General features: G+C 42.8%; 1 long non-coding RNA gene across 2 annotated transcripts in view; it reads left to right on the plus strand.

Moving 5' to 3' along the window:
* LOC120384754 overlaps positions 1-21,996 on the plus strand; it is an 80,358-nt gene that overhangs the window by 12,809 nt on the left and 45,553 nt on the right. The gene's annotated exons all lie outside the window — the stretch shown is intronic.

The following is a 21,996-nucleotide window of genomic DNA, read 5'->3' on the forward strand; positions in this document are numbered from 1 at the left end:
AATCAGTTTCATGAACTGTAAGGATTTTTAAAGGCGTTTTTGTTTGTTTGTTTGTTTGTTTTGGTTTGTTTGTTTGGTAAAAGGCCTCACTTTTTTTAGTGCAGTATCACAGAAATTACCTACAAGTGTTGTATGAAATAGCAGTGCCTATGTGAGTAAGTTTGAGACTAAGCTCCGGTTTCACAATTCCTAACTCTAGGTTTATAAGGACGAAAATAGAAATTGAGAAACACACTCACTGTTCCTGCTTGGGGGGATAGCTTTTCTGTTAATCCTTTGCTGCAGGCTTTCATTGAGTTGAAATGAGTGACTACTCAAAAATGCACTCACCCCTCTCCCCCTTCAGCCCATTTTCCTCCTAAATTTAGCACCAATTGACTTTGTACCTTTCTAGGGATTAGTGAGCTGGGGAATATCACTACAAAATGCCAGTTTCAGTTCATCAGAACTTGTGCACACATTTTCCTAGCTTTTCAGCCAAGACTTGAAGCTTGAATAGACTTCATATCAGCAACACAAAACTCAATTGAACTACAGTGTTAATTTCCATTGTGTTTCAAAGTAATCCCAGATACTAAAATCCAGTGGGGAGGAGGAGTTAGGAGTGAGTGTGTGTGTCTTTTTTGGAAAAAAGAAGAAATGGGCTCACCTTTAAGCCCAAATTCCAATCTTGGCAAAATGGCTTATGAAACCTAGTTGGAGTTTCATGATGAAACTTGAAGGTGAGACTTATTTCAGGGAGTACCCCTTGCTCTTTATGGCTTTCTGTCATCACTATTGACTTCACTTTACACTCCCAGTCCAGCATAACAAAGGTGCTGTATCTTTTACTGTAGTAGGTGACTACTCCCTAGACAGCTGGAAGGATGGGGCTCTCCAGACCTTGTACTCCCCGGCGCGTACTACAGGAGGTGAAGGCCGCTTTGCCGCCCGCTGCTCGGGCTTACCTCGACCGGGTCCTGCGTGAGGGCACGCCCCGCCCACCCCCCACCCCGAGCCCTCCGGACCTCTTCATCGGGCCCCTGCCCCGTGGTCCCGACCGGCCCCCCCGCCCCTTCTCCGCCAGCCGGCTGCACGATCTGCAGCCGGTCCGTTTCCAAACCGCGCCAAGGAAACAACTCTACGCGCTCGTGCTCCATACCGTTCACTTCCTCACCCTCGTGTCCCGCCCCGACACCAAGTGGCGGGACCTCTTGCCACCTGTGGAGGGTGAGGAGCCCCGGTGGGCCAGCCTGTACTCCACCCTGGTCCCGAGGCCCGCCGGGGATATCAGCTGGCGGCTCCTTCACGGGGCCGTGAGCACGGGCGTGTACTTGGCACGGTTCACCCCTGTCCCGGACACCTGCCCCTTCTGCGGCGTGAGGGAGACCCTGGCGCATGTTTACCTAGAGTGCGCCAGGTTGAAGCCCCTATACCGGCTCCTCACCGACATTCTGTTACGTTTCTGGCTGCACTTTTCCCCTCACCTCCTTATCCATGCACTCCCTATCCGTGGCCCCACAAAAAAAAAAAAAAAAAAAAAAAAGACAGCTGGAAGAATGGTTTATGGGATTGCAATGAGCAGTTCATAGAGACATTCTAGGCATGTTAGGATCAAGGTAGGAGTCCTGACTAGGAAGTAGGCAGAGTGTTGCTGTTCTTGGTCGTTAATCAGTTCAGAGGTGTAAGAGTTCATCATGGCTTCTCCCCAAACACATGCCCAGAAATAACTTCTGTTGTAGAAGTAAAGTCTGGGATTTCCATGAGCATGTAAATCCTAAATCCCATTTAAATATAATGGGATGTTGACATGTAAACCGATACCTAATCTTGTTAAGAGCCTTTAGAAAACACACAGAGTTCAAGTTTAAAACACAAAGACCTCCAAGTGACCCACCCAGTAATGTTATCCCTACAAAACACAGTACTTTTTTTCTCCTCTTGCTGGTATCGGAGCAGCACTTATACTATTTTCAGAGTTGTGCTGATATTATTCAATGAGATTAGTGCCTCCAAAACCAATACTTGTTACAGTTCTGCTATTTGATTATTCTTTGCACAATTGTCTGACACCCTCCTCCCCCATTTTCTCTATTTATCTGACTACTACCTTCAGAATGCTTTTGGCCACAAAAGCTAAAAATAGCTAGATGCATTCCTAGGATAAATCTGTTTTTATGTAAAGTGTTCAGAAGTGCAGATCTTCACCCACTCCTAAAAACTTGCTGTACTGATCGAGCAGCAGATCTTCTCCTGAACCTGTGGGCTCTTAAGTTTCTATGCCACAATTCATTTAATAGGTTTATAACCAAATGGTTTTTAAAGGAAGCTATGGCCTGGATTCAACATGCATGTGAGGCCTGTGAATAGTTTTGTCTTTATCTCTCACACAGATGTTTCAAGCAATCCCTCCTCAGGCAGCATAGTTCTCACTGTCAGGAATACAAGCACTAGGAGTTTTGATTTTCTTCATGGTACTAGCTTGTTCAGGTGTTTCACCTTTTATCCTAAAACTGAAGAATTAAGGGCTAATTCTTTTCCGATTTATATATCCTGTAATTCCACTAACCTTAAATCATTCACCCAACTGCAATGGTATTTCATAAGGCAGAATTGGACCCAGTGCTGTTTAATTTTAATTGAATTTCATAGCCCAAACTAGTTAATGGTTGCTAACAAGATGCATTTTTGACCACTTGAGTCTCCAAGTTGTTAATTAAGATTGAGTAGGGGATATTAAGTTTATTATGGGCTATGATGATTGGTAAGGTGAAAACAGACATAATTTGAGACAACTGCTGTCACTTTCACTTTTGTTTGAACAGAAATCAGGAACAAAAGGTTTTCTGAGCAGATCTAGTAACTCATGACTACCACTTATGATTAATTATGAAGCTGAAGGTTTATATTTTTACTTTTTTTAGGAAAAGTAACTATAACAATTACAAAATACAGGGGTGCAATAGAAAGCCATATTTATTACATCATAAGGCACTTTAAACTTGTTCAGTGCTTCATATTTTAAGAAAGCAATCAAAGGATGAAAGGAGCCATAGAAAGTGGCGGGTGGGTGAAGGATGCTATTCAGAACATAGCAAGTCAGAGAAAAGTAACTCTGCACAGAGCCAGGAAAATAGTTAACATACTGCAGTGACATAAGCCTACAACTAAGCGTGGGTGGAGGTTGGAGCTTGCCCGGCTGTGGTGTATGCTACCTCTGCAGCTATTGTTGTGATAGGCTCAGTTCTGAATGAGGCACTGGTAACACGGTACTTAGAGGTCAAATTAAAATAAGGTCCAACTACCCAGAGTGAGAACTGCTCTAGGAAGTCTTAATTAAATAAAGTAGAACTACAGTATTTTACTGATTGCTCATCCAGGCTATTAGCCCATGAATGTGTCATCTCAACTGTAGTCATCGTTAATTATCTGAGGTAAGAGGCAATAGGCAATGTTACACAGTGAATTTCCATAGTGAGCAATATTTCTTTTCATTGGGGGAATTGCCTAGATGTAGTGTTTTCATAGGACCTGTTTCTGCTCCCTAAAAGGGACTGTCAAATTTCACTGACTTCAGTAGAAGTAAGGATCAGGCTATTATACGTGAGTACTACTTTTTTTCTAATGAGATGAATCATGAGGGGCGAAAAAAAACAAGGTTAATATTCCAAGGGGCCTAATTATAATCAGGTGAGAGCTTGAAAAGGCACCTAAGGTGATTTCAGTGAAAGTCCATATGAAAAGCCCTAATTAAGAAGAATGATGGCCTTTACTTTAAGCCCCCTGAAGAATATAAGATGCTCTATTTAACTACTCCACACCCAGTAGCAAGAATATCCAAAATACCAGTGTATTTTTAAGCAAGCAATACAACTCCTTTTTGGCTACAGCAGTCCATAGACTTATCTGATTTGTCAGGGATGCTGGAAGGCATGAAGCATTATAATGGACAAATTTATGAGAATAAAATTTAAATTGGAAGCCAATAAAAAGTTTACTGATTGAAGTATTCATGTAATTACTACATTTTCAATAAAATTGTAGTGCCAACTTTGTCTGGGTACACCAAGAAGGACAGATATTTGTTATGGATTTAAATCAGGCCACAACTTTATTATATAGATGCCTGGGACTACCCGGCAGATAAAGTGTACAGTGCAGGCAAATCCATGTTTATTCAAATCAATTTTCTGGGGCTTCCACCAGCCCCACCCTTGTTTCCATCCACATCCCCCAGCCAACCCATGGCTTAGACCTTACCATCTGCCACCCCGTAAGTGTTAAAGTGAGCTATGAGAACAGGGGGGTTGGATCAGAGGAGTCCCCAACCTCCCCCCCGTGTGTGTGTGTGGGGGGGGGTGTCAAGTACCTCCTTTTATCAGGCCATTTATCTGGTCACTGGTTGCCTTCCCTATGGAGTGCCTGCACTGGACATCCACTACAAGGAGGCGCCAGCAATTTGCTTGGCTGCCTCCCCCCCACCCCCCCCCAACTCAGCCAGGTTCCCAGACATCTCCAAATGTCCTCTTGCCTAGCAGCCCTACTGAGGAGAAAGAACCCACTGTCCTTCAGTGTCACCGAACACACCCGGAATGAGTGAAGGACCCACTGCCGAAGACTCAGAGCTTCTTCCACTCTGGGTCTTCGGTAGCAAGCGCTCCTTCCACTCCGGGTCTTCAGCAGCAATTCGGCAACAGGTCCTTTGCTCCCTCCGGGACCCACTGCCGAAGTGCCCTGAAGACCCGGAGCAGAAGGACCCCTGATGCCAAAGACCCCAGGCCCCCTGAACCTCTGGGCGGCCCTGAGTCCTCATGTGCCCAAGGGCTTCATTCCCAACACGGGCTTTGCTACCCTTGCTGAGGGCCTGCGCCTGTCCTGCCACCCATGTTCAGCCTACCCTGTCACCCTGTGTAGATCCCTCACATCTAGCTGCCTGAAGCTGCTACAGTAAATGCAAATTAGCTTTCACCAGCTGTGTAATACCATCTGTGCCCCCACTGAAGGTGCCACTCCTAGGTGTATCTGACCAGGCTTCTGGACCTCTAACTTCTGGGCCCAGAGTATTCACTACCCCAGTAGGCTCACTCCTGTTCCCTTACTGAACTTACTGAGAGACTGGTTGAGCATGGTCCCTGAACTCACCGTGGACCACCACTCCTTGCCAGGCTGGAAGGCCAGTTGCCACCTCTGCCATTCATCCCCCTCCCCAACTTCTGTCTGGTTTAGATCAAACTAACCCCTGGGATCAGTGTTAGTCCCATCCCTTGTGTTCAGTGGAGGAGAACATCCTGGTTCTGGGTGACCCTGTGCCCTTGGGAAGCGCTGTAATGCTGTGGAGAAAACCTCAGAAACAACTTCACTGACCACTTGTTGCACAGCTCTGCTGACTACCCCATTAATCCACACCGCCTGCCCACCTGCATGTGTGGACACTTCCCCTCGGTCATTCCCCTTCCTCAGTTCATGAGGCTGCCCTGGGCTATGCCAAGGGTTATTAAAGACACTACCCTGGGCATTAGGAGCCCCCGTACTGGTGAGCACCGTGTGCCCCTGCTGCAATACTGTCTCCCTTGGGTCCCCTTCCAGCCCTAGGGCTCCATTGGGACTGCCCTGCGTTGCAGCTGCTGCCTCTCCTTGTCCCCTTTCCAGCAAAAGTATAGACACCTGAGCCGCAACCTGCTCACAGCCAGAAAAAATTGCAGCCTGATAGCCCATACATATACTTGCAGCACGGCTGCTACATGAAACCGTTAAATGTCCTTGTCCGACCCCCACCCCCTCTCCAATGAACATTGATTGTTTCAGATGCTGATCAGCTTAGCTTGCCAATTCACTCTCCCGGATTGCAGCTTCCGGCCTGCTTATGGGAGGAAGTACCTGGGGAAGGAGGATGCTAGTTCCCCTTCTTTCTGCTCTCCCCTTCCTGCATGAGCCTGAAAGCCACGCTGTCTTGTGACTGCAGCAGATGCCGAGCAGCAGCTACACTTGTTATATTACACCCTTTGTGTCCTGCTCGTAATTTGCCTCTGCCTGCCCTTCCTTGCAGCTGGGGCCATGGGCAGGGCCAGTGCAACCATTTAGGTGACCTAGGCAGTCGCCTAGGGTGCTTGGATTTGGGGGGGGGCACCACTTTCTCCAGCAGCGACTGTGGCGGCTGGATCTTTGGCTGCCCCGGTCGCTGCCGGCATTTAGGCGGAGGGAACTGAGGCAAGGGAGAGGGCAGTGGGGGGGCGGCACACAGGTGAACTCCCCGCCCCAGCTCACCCCTGCCCCGCCTCCTCCCCGAGCACACCGTGGCTGCTTCACTTCTCCCACCTCCCAGGCTTGCGGCGCCTAAGCTGATTGGCGCTGCAAGCCTGGGAGGCAGGAGAAGTGAAGCAGCAATGGCGTGCTCGGGCTGGAGGCAGAGCAGGGGGGAGCTGGGGCGGTGGGGTGCCTCAGGGTGGGGAGCTGCTGCGGGGGGGCACCTCAGGGCGGAGGGGTGGAGCTGCCACGGGGGGGGGGCACTTCAGGCCAGGGGCTCGGGGACAGGGGAGGGTGCAAGGTGGAAGTTTCGCCTAGGGCGCGAAACATCCTTGCACCGGCCCTGGTCATGGGGTAGCAGCTTTTTTTTTTTTTTTTTTTCCCAAGCTCACCCTTCTCCGTGTCCCTGGAGTCTGGAGACAGGCTGCTTCACAATCCTGTTTGCTGGCTTCCTCACTGCATGGAACAAAGAGACTTGCCCCCCCCAGGTTTTGTACCTTTATGCCCTTCGCACCTCACATTCTGGGGTGGAGGAGTCATTGCTGCAAAGCTGACCACGGAGCACCCTTTTTGCAGCAGTTTCTGACCTCCTTCTTCCTCCTCCTCCTCCCCTCCACGATAAAGCAGAGCTGTCCTTCCTGGGTAAGCCCCAGATAAACTGCCCCCCCCCTTAGTTGTGGTGCAGTCATTAGAATGGTCGATTATGGAATATTTTTTTAAACTACTATGACTTTAAAAAAAAATAGAAATACATGACTTAATACAGAATTAATGTAGCTAAGGCACCCATCTTAAAACTCATATAATCTTTTAAATTTATCACTTCAGTAAAGTTTTTTCTCCTTTTTTTTCTGAAGGAACAGTAAGATACACAAGGTATTTTAGCTGCAGGATGCATATGTGAAGAAAGTATTGCCTGCTGAGATCATCTGCCTGCCTTGTAAATTAACTGCAAAAAAAGTCCTGGTCATGTTATAGTATGACATTTAGTTTTCTAATCTGTTTAATACCATAGTTTGCACATGATGTGTTTTGATGTGCTTTTATGTTTCTGATACTAAAAAAAGCACAGAGCAGCAGTAGTGATTCTTTTACAGACAATATAATTTGTAACAAATTGCATTTTTCAGAAAAAACATATACATGAAAAACCTAACCTCATGTTCATTCTTTAAAAAAAAAAAAAAAAAAGTCTGTCGCCTATCTTTCTATTTGTCAGTATAAGGTCTAAGCACCATTTCTGGATGCACATGCAACCAGAATCTCCCATTCTATTTTAAAGACCCAAGATAACTGTAGTCAGAATTTGAATAAGTCATGCACTAGTCTGGGGGTGGGGGGAGGGAATTTGTATCATAATTTCATATATTTCAAACTTGTTAATCACTTTGGTTTCTCCTGTATCCCCCAGAACCTAAAAATAGTTAGCTGGCAATCATAGAATTGTACTGTTTCCTTGCAATTTATACAAAAGTGTTTGTAGAAAGATAGGTGGCTTCTTATACAGTTGCTACCTGAGCTTCTACTCTTTCATATTTCTTATGCCTGTTGAGACCCTAGTTTTCACAGAGCACTCATACTATCCAGTCATATTTCATGCATTTGTACATACTGTGTATTGTGCTTCCAGTATTCCCAAGTACTTTTTAAACTAATTAAAAGAAAAATAAGCTCTCTAGGCCAAACAGGAAATCCTCACAACTCCTCCCCATATTGGTGGTCCTGATTTTTCAGTGATTGGTATGAAGACAGTTTTGCTGTCAGTTGGGTGCAAGGCAGGCAGGTGACAGTCCATCAGTCCCCTCCTCTGTTCTCCAAAGCTCCATGGTGTCACTCAAACCCTGTCTTCCTTCCTTTTCACTAAGTTAGACCATCCACCTGAATCTCTTAACCTATCTGTCTTCTCAATCTCCAGCTGCTGTTAACATCAGTTGTGAATTCTCAGCACTTATGCAATTCAGAATTCAGGTGCCTCAAGAAAATGAGGACCACCAGTGAAAAGTTTCACTGTGTCAAGTGACTTACCTCCCATCCCCTAGGAACTCTGTGAAGGAGGCAGTGACAGATTCCAACAGCCTTAACCATGAGCTCATCATTTTCCTGCAGTTCCCTACCTCATTCATTACTCCTCATCCAACTGCTGCAACAAATGAGGAAGGAATCCTGGCAACAACAGCCTCATTCACTGCACAACCTAAACTGATTCCCTGACCCCTATCCATCCTGCTCACTGAATGAGGCAGGGGTCTTGGTGGAGGGGGAGAAGCATATGGTCATCTGATAGAAGACTTGATCATAATGGATATGCACAAGGGAGCTGAATTAAGGCGTCATGAGCAGCCTTAATGTTAGCATTTCCTAATTCTCAAGTACTTAACTTTGCACCTTTAATGTACACTTTTTTTTGGATGTAACATTGAGCGAAATAAAAGGACAATAGCAATGGGGGGGGGGGTTAAGTTACATTTAGAAAGAGAATGCACAGAGATGGTGATATGGTAATAAAGGCCAGCACAGGTAGCTTTCCACCCCCACTTTTCACTGTCATTACACCTTTCTGTGGGGGTATATTTTAAGTTAAATTCAGCCTCTCAAAAGGGAAGTTACACATACATTATGCATAAGATACACAATTTATTACTTCGACACGGTAAGGGCCAATGTTTCTCACACGGACCAGTCTGTTAGGAGTCACTAAACTAAAGTCAGGGGCATTATAGATACACAACTAGTGTAAAGCTAGAAGTGTGATTCCCAGCTCATATACATCCTTTGTACTAGCTCTCATTGCACTAGCAAGCTAAAGATAGTAGTGTAACTATAGTAGAAGGGGCAGTGGTGGCATGGGCTACTTAGCCCAAATACAATCCCCCTGAACCTCAAGGATTTATCCCATGCCACTACTGTGGTTACACTACTCTCTTTCACATGGTAGCTTGGTGAGAGCTAGTACAAGTATATGTACATGAGCTGGAAATCTCTTCCAGAGAATAAAACCCTGGGCATATATGAAGATGCTGAGACAAAGACCTCATTGTTCATGGTAACAGGTCTTAAATTCTCTTCCATGACTCACTAGGCAGTTTGCTCCCCCCCTCCCCCGATACCAAGAGCACCTTCACAGTATTTCAGCTAGAAATTTTGCTTCATTAATTTTGCTTGTGCCATTCCTTTGAAATTCAAGAAGGCAGCACGTGGTGACCATGACTCCTGAGAGGGAAAAGCTTTTTCCATTCTGATAAGTTAATCCCTCAGGATGAAAGATTCTCAAAGGAAAGTGACCTGACTTAAACAAAATTCACACTAGAGAAAACCGTTCTCTTGAAGGATACAGCAGGGGGAAAATTCCCTCACCGGTTACTCTTTAAGCTACGAAAGTTATTCTAAAGGGGAGATTTGCAGCACTGAGTCCTTACCACCAAGAGGGGGGAAATTAATGCAGCAGTGGCACCTGTAATAAGTGAAAGTGTTCAGATAACAAATTGTCCAGGTCATACTCTTACCTTCCGGTACAATGGGCATTGTATTTTTAAGAAAGGATTGAGAAGATTTAATGTCATGTAGAAATGAAAGGTGCTTTTACATTATGGAGACAAAAACTGGGGGTAGGGTGAGTGGAAGAGAGAGACAGTATAGAGAGAGAGAGTTTAAGGCCAAATCCTCAACTGATATGTCAATAGGGCTGTACTCATTCATGAAAATTGAGAATTTGGCCCTTCAAGTTGATAAGATTGAGGAATTTATATAGGCCTAGTTCAGTACTAGCAATGAATTGATGTTCAGAAACACTGAATGAATTAAATATAGTGATGTGATCTTCTGAAGCACCCAAGTAACTTAAGTACACATCCCAATGAGCAGGCGGAAGGCAGCTTCTTTCCAAAGCTAATAAAATTATGTTTAATGCATGATAGTTGATTTTGCCCCATGTAATACTTGTAAAGCAAGCCACAGCACCCTTGCTATAGCTATGAAGACAGACTCTGTGTGGAGAGAATTAGTTTGACTAGTAGACATTAGATAAATGTTAGATGTAGGAAGAATTTAAAAAGCCTGCCTAGGATAAACTCACTTTAAAAAGTGCACGTTAACCAGAGGTGCACGAAGCTTCCCAGGCAAAGCAGAATTTGTATCTGATCCAAACCCATTAATAGAAAGACTCACGCTGACTTAACTTCAAAGGGCTTTGGATCAGGCTCTTGGCTGAAACTTGTAATTTTTCTGACATAATTATGGTGAGAACTATACTTGCCAGCCATGCCAATTCATGCCATGTCCAAAAGGGATACCACAAGTTTTCATGGCTTAAGTCAATAGCCATGAGATCAACTATGTATGAAAGCATTGAGTGGAGAATTGGAAGGAGAGAGATTGTTTGAACACAGGAAGAAGCTATTGGGAAAACCTAGGACAAAGTAATTGAAGTCAGCTTATACAATATAGAATACATCTTATATTTATACAATACCAAAGACTGTGTGTCTAAGGCATCAACAGAAGTGAGGGGAAAAAAGGTTCATGAACAGTAGGCAAAATTCCAAGGCAGGGGAAGGAGAGAATCCTTATTAATTTAATCAATGCCTCATTCCCACAAAATGCTGTGATTACAGTCCTAGCATCAATGCAGGCATTGTCAGATTCCAACATAGTAACACGTGCACCTGTGGCTATAGTGGGGGAAGTATCCTTTAATGCAGTTTCTCATTCCAACAATCCACTATCTATCATCACTACTTCTCACCTACCCTCCCACAGCATTGACACGTTAGAGAGACACCTGTTACCTCGGAAGGTATTTTTCATTTGTGGCTTTTTTATGGGATCTTTAATTACATCATATAACTGTATCTCACCTCTGCACTGTCTCCTTTCAAGGGAGTCAGTCAACATCGTATTTATGCCAGAGGCACAGTCTGACCTAGCCTGCACTTTGCAAGGCAAAAAGTCAAAGTCACAAAGGAACAGCTCATACTATTGGTGCAACAATGGAAGGGATGCAAGAAATATATTTGAGTACCCAATAATAGCTCAGCTGTTTTATGAATTACAGTTATTAGTTTCTCATGGGAACTGTAAAAGAAAAATGACAGGTAATCAGCATAGTCTGGAAAAAAGGGCAAAACTCATGGATTTATTGGGGTGAGGTAGAGAACCGAATCCTAATTAGTCATGTGGGTGGGGCAGGTTTTTTGAGGGTCTGGGGGTATATTTGTAGATCTGTTTTCTAGAAGAGGAAGATGTTTACCATATTCCTCACCCCATTTCAAATAGATGATGCTGTTTGCACCCAAGGCTTTTGAATTCAAAATGGACACTGATTGCACTCCCCGTACAATGTAGCTCTTTCAAGTTGTGCTGGGGGGAGGGGGTAAGCACTGACTTAGTTTTCAGGTTAGACTGATCTTCAAATGTTCCTGACAATCCTTTTTTGGTTTGAGGATTTGGCCAGCAAAAACCTGATAGTTAGGGCCATACCAAATTCATGGTCCATTTTGGTCAATTTCACATCATGGGATTTAAAAAACAATAAATGTCATGAATTCAGCTATTTAAATCTGAAATTTCATGGTGTTGTGATTGTAGAGGTCCTGACCCAAAAAGAAGTTTGGGTGTGTGTGTGGGGGGAGGGGTGTCACAAGGTTTTGTAGGAGGGGTTGCGGTACTGCTACCCTTACTTCCCTGGCGCAGGCGATGACACTGCCTTCAGACCTGGGAAGCTGGAGAGAAGCAACTGCTGGCCAGGAGCCCAGATCTGAAGACAGAAGTAAAGGATGTCATGGTATGGTATTGCCATCCTTACTTTTGTGCTGCTGCTGACAGAGGACATTGCCTTCAGAGCTGGGCACCCCGCAAACAGCCGCAGCTCTCCAACTGCCCAGCTCTGAAAGCATCTCAGAAGTAAGGGTGGCAATACCGTAACCCCCTTAAAATAACCCTTTGATGCCCCTGCAACTCCCTTTTGGATCAAGACCCCCCGACACACACACAACTTGAGAAACACTGGTCTTCCCTGTGAAATCTGTATAATGTAGGATTAAAAGCACACAAGACCAAATTTCATGGGGGAGAACAGATGTCACAGTCCGTGACACGTTTTTCATGGCCATGAATTTGGTAGCATCCTACTTATCGCCTATGCACTAGGTGAGGCTCCTTTGGGGATTACGTTCACATGAAACCTCTCTCCATGTGTTCATCATGCTTTGACTATCTTAACCTTCATTCCTTCTCTATGGTTGAAGACCTTTTCCGAGCAAACCGAGTGCTCCGTGTTGGCTCCCTTGGCTCACTTCCCTGGGTGCTTTGGCTCAAGCTAAGAGCCTTTATCCAATGATCCATGATGGGATACCTGTAGAATCCTAACAGTGTTAGCTGCTTTTCTCCTCTCTCCCTCCATTCTGGATGGGACAGACATTGAAAATATAGGCTGGGACATCCATTGAAAATGCTCCTGTTTTCAGAATGCCACTTTACAAAACAAATCTTGCTATACAAATGTAGAGTGGGGAAAAAAAACCAACAATTCCTAGCTCAGAAATTCCATGAGGGATGACAAAAGAGTCATTGAGCTTTTTGGAAAGGAATAAAAGTTTATATAATCTCTCCTCCCTCCCCATTAGAACTACCCAAAGGATGACCATTCCGTATTACAACAACTTTTGAGGGTTCAAAACCTTGTTTTTGTTTCAAGCGTGGAACAAAACCAAAACCTTTTGAATGTTTCCATGCAAACAGAATTGGGTCAAAATGTCCTTCCCCACCCCTTCTGGACTGAAACCTGAGCTTTGGTTCAGGAAAACTTCTGATTCTCACTTTGGCCACTTCAAGGGAGAATGTCAGACTCTCATTTGTGTAGTCTAGCCTTGTGGTCGGGGCATTGGCCTGGGATGTGGGAGATGTAGGTTGAAGTGACCAGCTCTGGACTCTTGTTCATCATTGTAGTGTCTGTAGTGCATTAAGCAACATAACTAACATCTGGGGTGTGTGTGTGTGTGTTCTCTCACCCTCTCTCCAAGGAAAGAATCTTGTGGACTGTCTGTATAAATATGTACACACACATTTCTGTGTGTGTTAGAGAAAGCAAAGTCAAAAGATATGCACCTTGCACTTGGAGCAGAAAGCAGTGAGAATTGTGATGATCCTTAGCTGCTAGAGTCGTTTTTTAATACATAGTCTCCAGCTGTCCCCAGAGAAAGCTTTGTTTCCCAAAGAGATGTGCTGCACTGTTATTGTAGAGAGTTCCATTGTGCCAGAGGAGTGTAATTGACCATGGTCTTAGCTCTGAAGCTTCAGATCTTTTAGATATCCTGGACCCAGGATATGGGATATTTTTAAGATAAGGGGCAGGACCTTGAATTTAATTTAAATTTATGGAATCATAGAAATGTAGGACTGCAAGGGACCTCGATAGGTCATCCAGTCCAGTCTCCTGCACTGAGAAAGGACTACAAATTATCTAGACAGGCGGTAGGCAGCCTGCACACAGCCCATCAGTGTAATCTGTAATAGACTATGTAGGCATCCCTGCAAAGTGAAGTAGCCAGTGTAGTCCTCTCTGCACAGAGATCACTTGGGAAGTGATTATGGCTTAGGGAGGTACACTGCCCCCAACCTGGGCCAATATCTAAATGGCTCAAATTGCCCCTATGTGTGATATTGTTGAGCAGTGGCTCCAAGATTCATAGAATCTCAGGGTTGGAAGGGACCTCAGGAGGTCATCTAGTCCAACCCCCTGCTCAAAGCAGGACCAAACCCAGCTAAATCATCCCAATTCTTCCTTTCTGTTCTGTTCTAGTGCCAAAGGTTATTGTCCGCAAAATAAAATTCAGTCCTTAACTGCCCTGAGTTTTACTCTTCACAAATATCTGGGCAGTCAAGTTACCCAGGGGTACCAAGCCCTTTGCTTTTACCATCTGTTCTGTTTTCCCTTAGCAAGGATTTGCCCTTGCATTCCCCTTCATCAAGAGACCTGGATCTGGCTCCAGCTATTGTTGTTTTTTTAATTAATCTTGGCTATCCAACCTAAATACCTTTTTCCTATGTCTCAAAACTACCACCGCTTGGCAGAGTTGAATACAATTGGCAGTCAGTGTTCAAGAGAGGCCCAGAACTTGAATAGAAGAGGGTGGAGGTCAGCATGCTGCCCTGGCAGAGATAGTGGCATATTAGAATAAGATACTGGCTCTACTCATTGCTATTAGATGCTCACTTTCAACACTGCCAAATTAATGGAGTTAAGTAAGGGTGCTATTCTGAAGGGATAGTAAATGTGTACTATTCACAATATGCATAGCTGAAGTATCATAAACCCTAGGAAGTGTGGTATGCCTCCCTTAAATAAGGAGACAGAATTCCTAAGGGCTACATGTGAGCACATGCATGTACATTAAGTATTAAGTTTCATACTGAAAGATTAGGGGTGTTCTCATTTTGAGTGTGATCATATTGATAGTTTCCAGTATGCACAAAAATGAAATGGTAAATCGTGAACTAAATTTTCAAAGGCATTTAAAAATGTTCAGAATTGTCTATTTTTTGCAATGAAACTGGAAAATACAAAAAGTGTACGGGGTTTGTTTTTGATTTTTGTTTAGCATTTTCCCTTCCCCATTATTTCAGAGACAAGTAGGGGACATAGGGGAAAACCTGAAAATAAACAAACAGAAAAAAGCTTTCAATTCTGAAGTGTTGAAGATTTGTGAAAAAACTTTAAGCGGGAAAAGAGTTGTTCCTTTCCAAAGGCAGGAGAATGAAAAAGAACTTGTGGAAAATGTTTGCCATTTTTCTAGCAAACATAACCAGGAAAGCCTCTATATCCTGAGCATCAGAAAGACACAGACAAGTTCTTGGAACTTCATTTTGCTATTTATGTACATCTGAGTCTTAGATATATGAAGTGACGCAGACAAATAATTGGTTGGGCTTGAAACATTAAGTTGGGATTACAGTTGTGAGAGCACAGTGGTTTCTAATATACCTATTAATATATCCAAAGCACCTTAACTGAAACTATCCCAGTTCTTCAAAAAGTTGCTGTGTGTTCAGTATGCTGGTTATGTCAGCAAAACTTTATATCCTCATTGTAGTATTTAGACTATAAAGAGTCCCAGTAGTTAATGTAGAGGGAAGCATTTGCAAACTAGTTTAACTCAGTATGTAATCTTTGATCTTAATGTGACCTAAGAGAAGATATCTACCGAGACCTGTCAAAACTGCAATGTCAGATAAATGGAAATGTTGCAATTTACAGATTTTGCAGATCTACACTTTCCAAACTTGGTACAGAAGCTTTCTTAAGTGAGAGAAAAATCCTGCTACAAATTAAAAGGTTTTTTTGTTTTTTTAAAATAGGTCACTAAAATTGAAATGTAAAACAGCTGGGAAATTTATGCTTTTTCTGAACTCATGCCCTGTGGGATAAATTTGACTGCCAACAGTATATTTGTTAATTGCTGCTGTTGTGATCCAAAGAGCTTCTTAGAGATCGACACTTCTATTGAACATCTAAATTAAATTCCCTCTTCCTGCATGTGCAAAGGCACCTCAGAATGGCTTTTACATAATCCTCATCGTGAATACCTTCCATTCACAGGGGCAGTAACAAATATTCTTCTGCGCCTTCTGTCTTTCACTAACCTTGACACATGAAAAAATATGTACACCTAGTCAAACATTGTTTTATTGCCCAACTTTCTGTGCACTTGCAGGTTGTTTTTCAGGATTCCGATCTACTATTGATTGTCAGTTTAATACTTCCTAATACAAGGCATTTTTTAATAAACTATAGAGTAGCAAGTGGGATGGCGAAGTTTATTGTCAGAATTCAGTTAACTAATTTACATGAAAGTGTCATAATAGGCTTGTATTTCAGCTGCATGATTTCATTCTTCCCTTTAATATTTAATTGCATTAGCAGTGTGCTAGTGTAATAGATCTTACTAGGTATTGCTTAATAAATAATGCAGCCCACCATTTATGAACTACAAACATGGAGTACCAGAAGATACTAGACATGTGATTGAGGTCTTTTGCCATTAGAGGAGGAAGGTTATTTTGTATGTATTAAACTCACAAAGTTGTGGTAAAATATCCAGAGAGGAGTCCCAGCAATACAGCCTCACATCTTTTTTTTGTGCCTATTTTATCAGAGGTTATAATAGGATCAAGGACTTTACTGCTTTTCAGTCTCTGACTAACCAACCATACAATTTGAAAATTTGTGTCTGTAAAATGTAAGAATATTGAAAATGGATACTAATGAGATTTTTTTGTTGAGTGGTTTTGAGTTTGTATTGTTATTGGGAGACAGAATATCTCCTTTCCATGAGAGGTCACTGACACCACTCCAACAGTACAGACATCATAAACCAGGACTGAAAGGTCAAAATTTGCTGTGCAGGTGCTTTGGCAACTTTTTTGGCATTCCATTGCCTATTCCTAATTTTTGTAAAAGTGAGAGATCAGTGAGAATTAGTTTACCTGTCCCATGAAGATTTTGGTGATATCAAAGTTCCTGTCCTGAATCAGGATAAAAGAATCAATGTCAAAAATGTTTGTGAACCAAAATAAATAAATAAATAAATAAAATAAAATAAAAATGGATTGCATCAATTGAAATGTTTCAATGTTGGCCATTTTTTAAAGTTTGAACATTATGTAAAACTTAAGCTTAAAAACAAAAACCCGTGATTTGTAACTGGAAAACCAGAATTTCTTAATTCAAAAAAAGTCAAAATAAAATGTTTGGACAACTACAAAGTTGTCATCAAAATGGTAAGTCATTGAAACTGACCTTTTTCCTGGGGATAGGGGTGAGGAGGGGAGATTATTGATGAATCAACATTTTCTAACATTGTTTTATTGAAAAATCCTGACCAGCTTTAGAAAGAGTTTAAAATCAGGTGCTTTTTTTTCTTTTTAACCAGATGAGACAAACATGGCCCAAACTCTCCATAGTAGTTTACCAGTGTCAAGGAAGTCTGCAGTATGTATCAGAGCAACTGTGGGTACTGGTTGTGATGGTTTTCAGGGCACCCAGGACTGACAGTCACCTTGTTACCCACGGCCTCCAGCAAAAGGGCATCTTTCTTGTGGTATCTGGGTGCTAGGTCCCTGACGCTACCAGCCTGTCAGCCAGTCAATCACTCTTCTCTCAGTTTTACCAGCTCTGTCTTTGCCTTGCTGGTTAACATGCAGCCCAGTCCCCTTGAAATGTTCCCTTCTGACACTGGCTACTCACAGAAATTCCAGATCCTCTGCACCCAAAAGTGCAATTCACCAATTTTATCTTCAATTGCCACTCCTGAGTAAGACACCACATTTGTGAACACTTATAATAAAACAAAGGAAGGTTTATTTAAGAAAGAATAGAGGTTCCACTAGAATCAAGAGTGAGTGTTGGAAATAAATGGTTACAATATAAAACAAGATCATAAAATGCAAACTAGGCCCTATTCTTACTAATAGCTACCTTTCCTGTCTAACAAAGTAGGTTTCCCCCCCACAAAGTTCAGTTTTTGCAGAGATGACTGGCCCAAGGACCAGGATCTAGTCTGTCATGAAACACCTTCACTCAACAATGTATCTCCTTTGAAGCGCTAAGTGTAGTCAAAGCGCCAGCGCTGGGAGAAAATTCTCCCAGCGCTGTCCGTACTCCACCTCCCTGTGGGGAATAACGGACAGCGCTGGGAGCGCTGCTCCCAGCGCTGGGGCTTTGACTACACTGGCGCTTTGTAGCGCCGCAATTTTCAGCACTGCAGAGGGTGTGTTTTCACACCCTGCTGCAGCGCTGCAAATTTGTAAGTGTAGCCAAGCTTAGCAAATGGAAGAGGAGTGTTTTTCTCTGTTCTGTGAAATACTGAAGCAGTCTTTTGTCATTATTCATGGATAGGGCAATCCCCTATCTGTCACAATGTTCCTTTTTACCTCCAAGTGCTTTTGATTGTTGGCAATTGTCTTTGATGGCTTTCCACTGACTGTTCTGATATGGGTCAAGAGTAAGCAATTGAACCTTGCACCACATCATCAGGAAAGGGTGACAACTCCCTCGCGTTTGAATGGGCCATCACTGAGACATATGATTCCCTGCTGACTTTTATTCTAATACCATAAGGCATAGTTTTCAATAGTTACATTATTCCTGAAATATTATCTCTACACACATTTCATAATGATTATGAATATTGATACAAGTTTTCAGTAGATACTGCATATGCTTTCCTTCACTGATAAATACTGTGAAAATGATGTATTAGTTGTAGTGAGTTTGTCAGCTCTGAGATAGTTGTTAAAAATAAGAATTAAATTTCTCTTCCGGGGTGGATTCCTTCAGCATCAGTTCTGTTTCCTACAATAATGAAGAAATAACATGTTCATACCTGACATTGGGAGTTCTACAGCCTAGCTATGCCCATTTGTTTTGCTGATGGGCTGTTTTTATTCCTTTGTTTGCAGCAGCTTGTTCTTCAGAGTTACAAATCCCAAGAGCTCCTGTGCTCATTCTGGAGCAGCTCAGGGCCGTTAATTCTTTCCCTAGCATGTTTAGTGCTTTCAAAATTATTCACACAATGGCCAGAGTTCTTACCCAAGACAATTTTCCCCATAAACTGCAATTAGGGTGGGAACTTGCTGGGCAGGTTCCTACTGCTAATTTCACATACAAACTGATTCCCCAGCTGTTCTAATGTAACACATGGGGCGTAGGTTTTTTGAAAATGCTGTAAATACTGACAGGTTTTCATCTATTGTCTATTTCAGAAAATTATGCTAGGGATGAACTTGGTTCACAGTGCGTACAACTCCCACTGAAACCTAAAGCTGCATTACATATTTGTGGCAGAGCTATATCTGAGCCCTATAGCTTTCAGCCAGGACATTAACTTAAAAAGAATAAGAATTCTGGACATTTTAATGTTAGACTCAGTTTTATCAGATAGCACTGAAAAGAGCCCCTCTGTCTTTGTAGTATTTGGTGTTAGAAGCTCTTTCAGACATTCATAACAAGGGCTAGAAACCCCTATGGCGTAATCCAAATTTACTGCAGAAGCATCTTAGTTTAATTGTTACTCCTCAGAGGCCAATTTATTTTTTTAAAACCAGCAGTGATCTCCTCCTCCATTTCCAAATTGTTGCATTTGGTATAATGATAATTAAAAGTCTGGAAGAGACTCAAAAATAGTGTTTGAGGAAGTCAGATTCCTAAATAGGACATTTTGACTATTCCAGGTGGTACAGCTCAAAACTAGGAGAGGTCTAGGGAGACCTGCAACATCTCTAACAAAAATATACTTAGAGATGAGCTAATACCTATGCAGTACCAAGGCATCTTTAAAAATGCTAAAGAAATTGAAGAAGTTGGAAAAAGACCTCTCAATACAGAAGAATTATAGGCTACATCTTCACAGCACAACTGGCCTGAATTAGCCTAGCATAGGTAGTGTCCCCTCTGCAAAGCTGTACCCATGCCAGACCTGTGTGGCCCATCGGCTGGGCTGGATTTCTAGCAGGATGTCCCACAGTTCTTTGAAGTGCATTAAACTGGGCCATTATGAATTTATTTGCAGTGTATTGCTTGAGAACTTCTGTCCTACCTTTGCTCCTGTAAGTGCTTTTATGAGTGTTACTGATATCCCACAATAGTTTACCAGAAGGCTGGTGTCAGCTTTTGGGCAACTCGCAGCACAGGAGAAGGATTTCTTGGATGGTATATCTGTTCAAATCCTGTGAAAGTGCAGCAGAAAAGGAGCAGGCAAACATGGGGTTGTGGCATACAGCCCAGGTGAAAGTATGAGATAGGAATGGAGGACTAGCAGCACCCAGGCTTGATTAGCTTGTATTTTTATAACAAAGTAAGTGGGCTGCCAATCCAGGTTAAAGGGAAACTGGAGCTCAAGCCTACTCCCTCAGCAGTGCCTGCTAGCCCAAGCTTAAAGTGCCATCAAACTCAGGTTAGACACTGTGGATGGAAGGGGGTTAAGGGCAACATCTGGGCTAACTCTACAGTGAAGACATCCCCATAGCGGGGAGTTCTCAGATATTATATAGAATATGTGTTCTGCTAGAAATGGGACACAACATTATATCCAAATTACTACAGCTGAGCAAACATTCTCATTTATGTATAATGAAACATTTGACTTTCTTGCTACTATGCAATGCCAATGCACTCTTCAAAGTGATTGAAGTAGGTAGCAAGAGGTCACAGCAGTGGTATGCCAAAGGTTAGAGATGGAAAAATGCTGTTGGTCAGTGAGACCTTAGAGTTCTACAAAATTTAATAAAGTGTAATAACATTTCTGTAGAATGTTAATGCTGTCCTGTAGATTTTTAGAAGAATTACATCCTTGCTATGGACTTCTATAGACTCATAGACTTTAAGGTCAGAAGGGACCATTATGATCATCTAGTCTGACCTCCTGCACAATGCAGGCCACAGAATCCCACCCATCCACTTCTATAACAAACCCCTAGCCTATGTCTGAGTTATCGAAGTCCCCAAATTGCGGTTTGAAGATCTCAAGCTGCAGAGTGGCTTCAAAGATCTCAAGTGCTGACCTCTTTGTAGTTCCCCACAATAGGGTACTAACATCTATTTGTTTCGTTCTCTCAAATTCTACAGGAATTTTCCATGGGGGCTGGGAGGAGAGGGAAAAAAATGTGCCAAGAGAGACATAAGGACTTTAATATTCTGCATGGCAAACCCAGGATTTTTTTGTTCTCTGCCTTGTTTCTCTTTTAACCTCAGATACTTTAAGCCTGAGACTTATGTTTTGTACTGTCGTATGTCTCACCCCCACTCTGAACTTTAGGGTACAGATGTGGGGACCTGCATGGACACTTCTAAGCTTAATTACCAGCTTAGATCTGGTATCGCTGCTACCATCCAGAATTTTCAGTGTCTGGATCACTCCCTTTCCCCCCAAAACCTTCCCCTCCCTGGGTAGCCTTGAGAGACTCCTTCACCAATTCCCTGGTGAGTCCAGATCCAATCCCTTGGATCTTAACACAAGGAGAATTTAACCATCCCCCCGCTTCTTTCCCCCACCAATTCCTGGTGAGTCCAGATCCAATCCCCTTGGATCTTAACACAAGGAAAAATTAATCAGGTTCTTAAAAAGAAGGCTTTTAATTAAAGAAAAGAAAGGTAAAAAAGAAAAAAAAAACCTCTGGGAGACAGCATATCAGCTAATCTCACAGACAATAACTTGAAAACACAGGATGTTCCCCTGGGCAAAAATCTTAATACACACAAGAATCCCCAAATTTGATAATTCCCTTAATTTGCACCAAGACAAGTACAAAAGAAAATAAATATAAACCTATTTATTCCTTTCTAAAACTTACTACTCTGATAAGAGTCTGGTTCCTTGATCTTTTTCACTCCAGCTGAAACTGAAAACTCTAAACAAAGGAAACTTCCCTCCTTCCTTTTGAAACATCTTGTTCCCCCATTGGTTCCTCTGGTCAGGTGTCAGCTAGGCAAGGTGAACTTCTTAACCCTTTACAGGTAAAAGAGGCATTAACCCTTAACTATCTGTTTATGACATGTACCTTTTTGTTTTTGCTTTAATTTCATTTTCACTCAGTATTTTAAGATTTGTTTGAGACCTGTTTTGGGGCTTGTTCTGTCCATGTGAAATACTAAGATTTGTTCTCCAATACAAGGAAAGAACTTGGGAATTATGCCAGAAGTGCATTATCTGAGCACTCAATACAAAGCATTGGGCAAGAATGCCCTGTCCCTCGGTGGTTCAACCAAGACACTGGCCATGGTCA

The sequence above is a fragment of the Mauremys reevesii genome, linkage group 16, assembly GCF_016161935.1.
Source record: "Mauremys reevesii isolate NIE-2019 linkage group 16, ASM1616193v1, whole genome shotgun sequence".
NCBI classification, from domain to species: domain Eukaryota; kingdom Metazoa; phylum Chordata; order Testudines; family Geoemydidae; genus Mauremys; species Mauremys reevesii.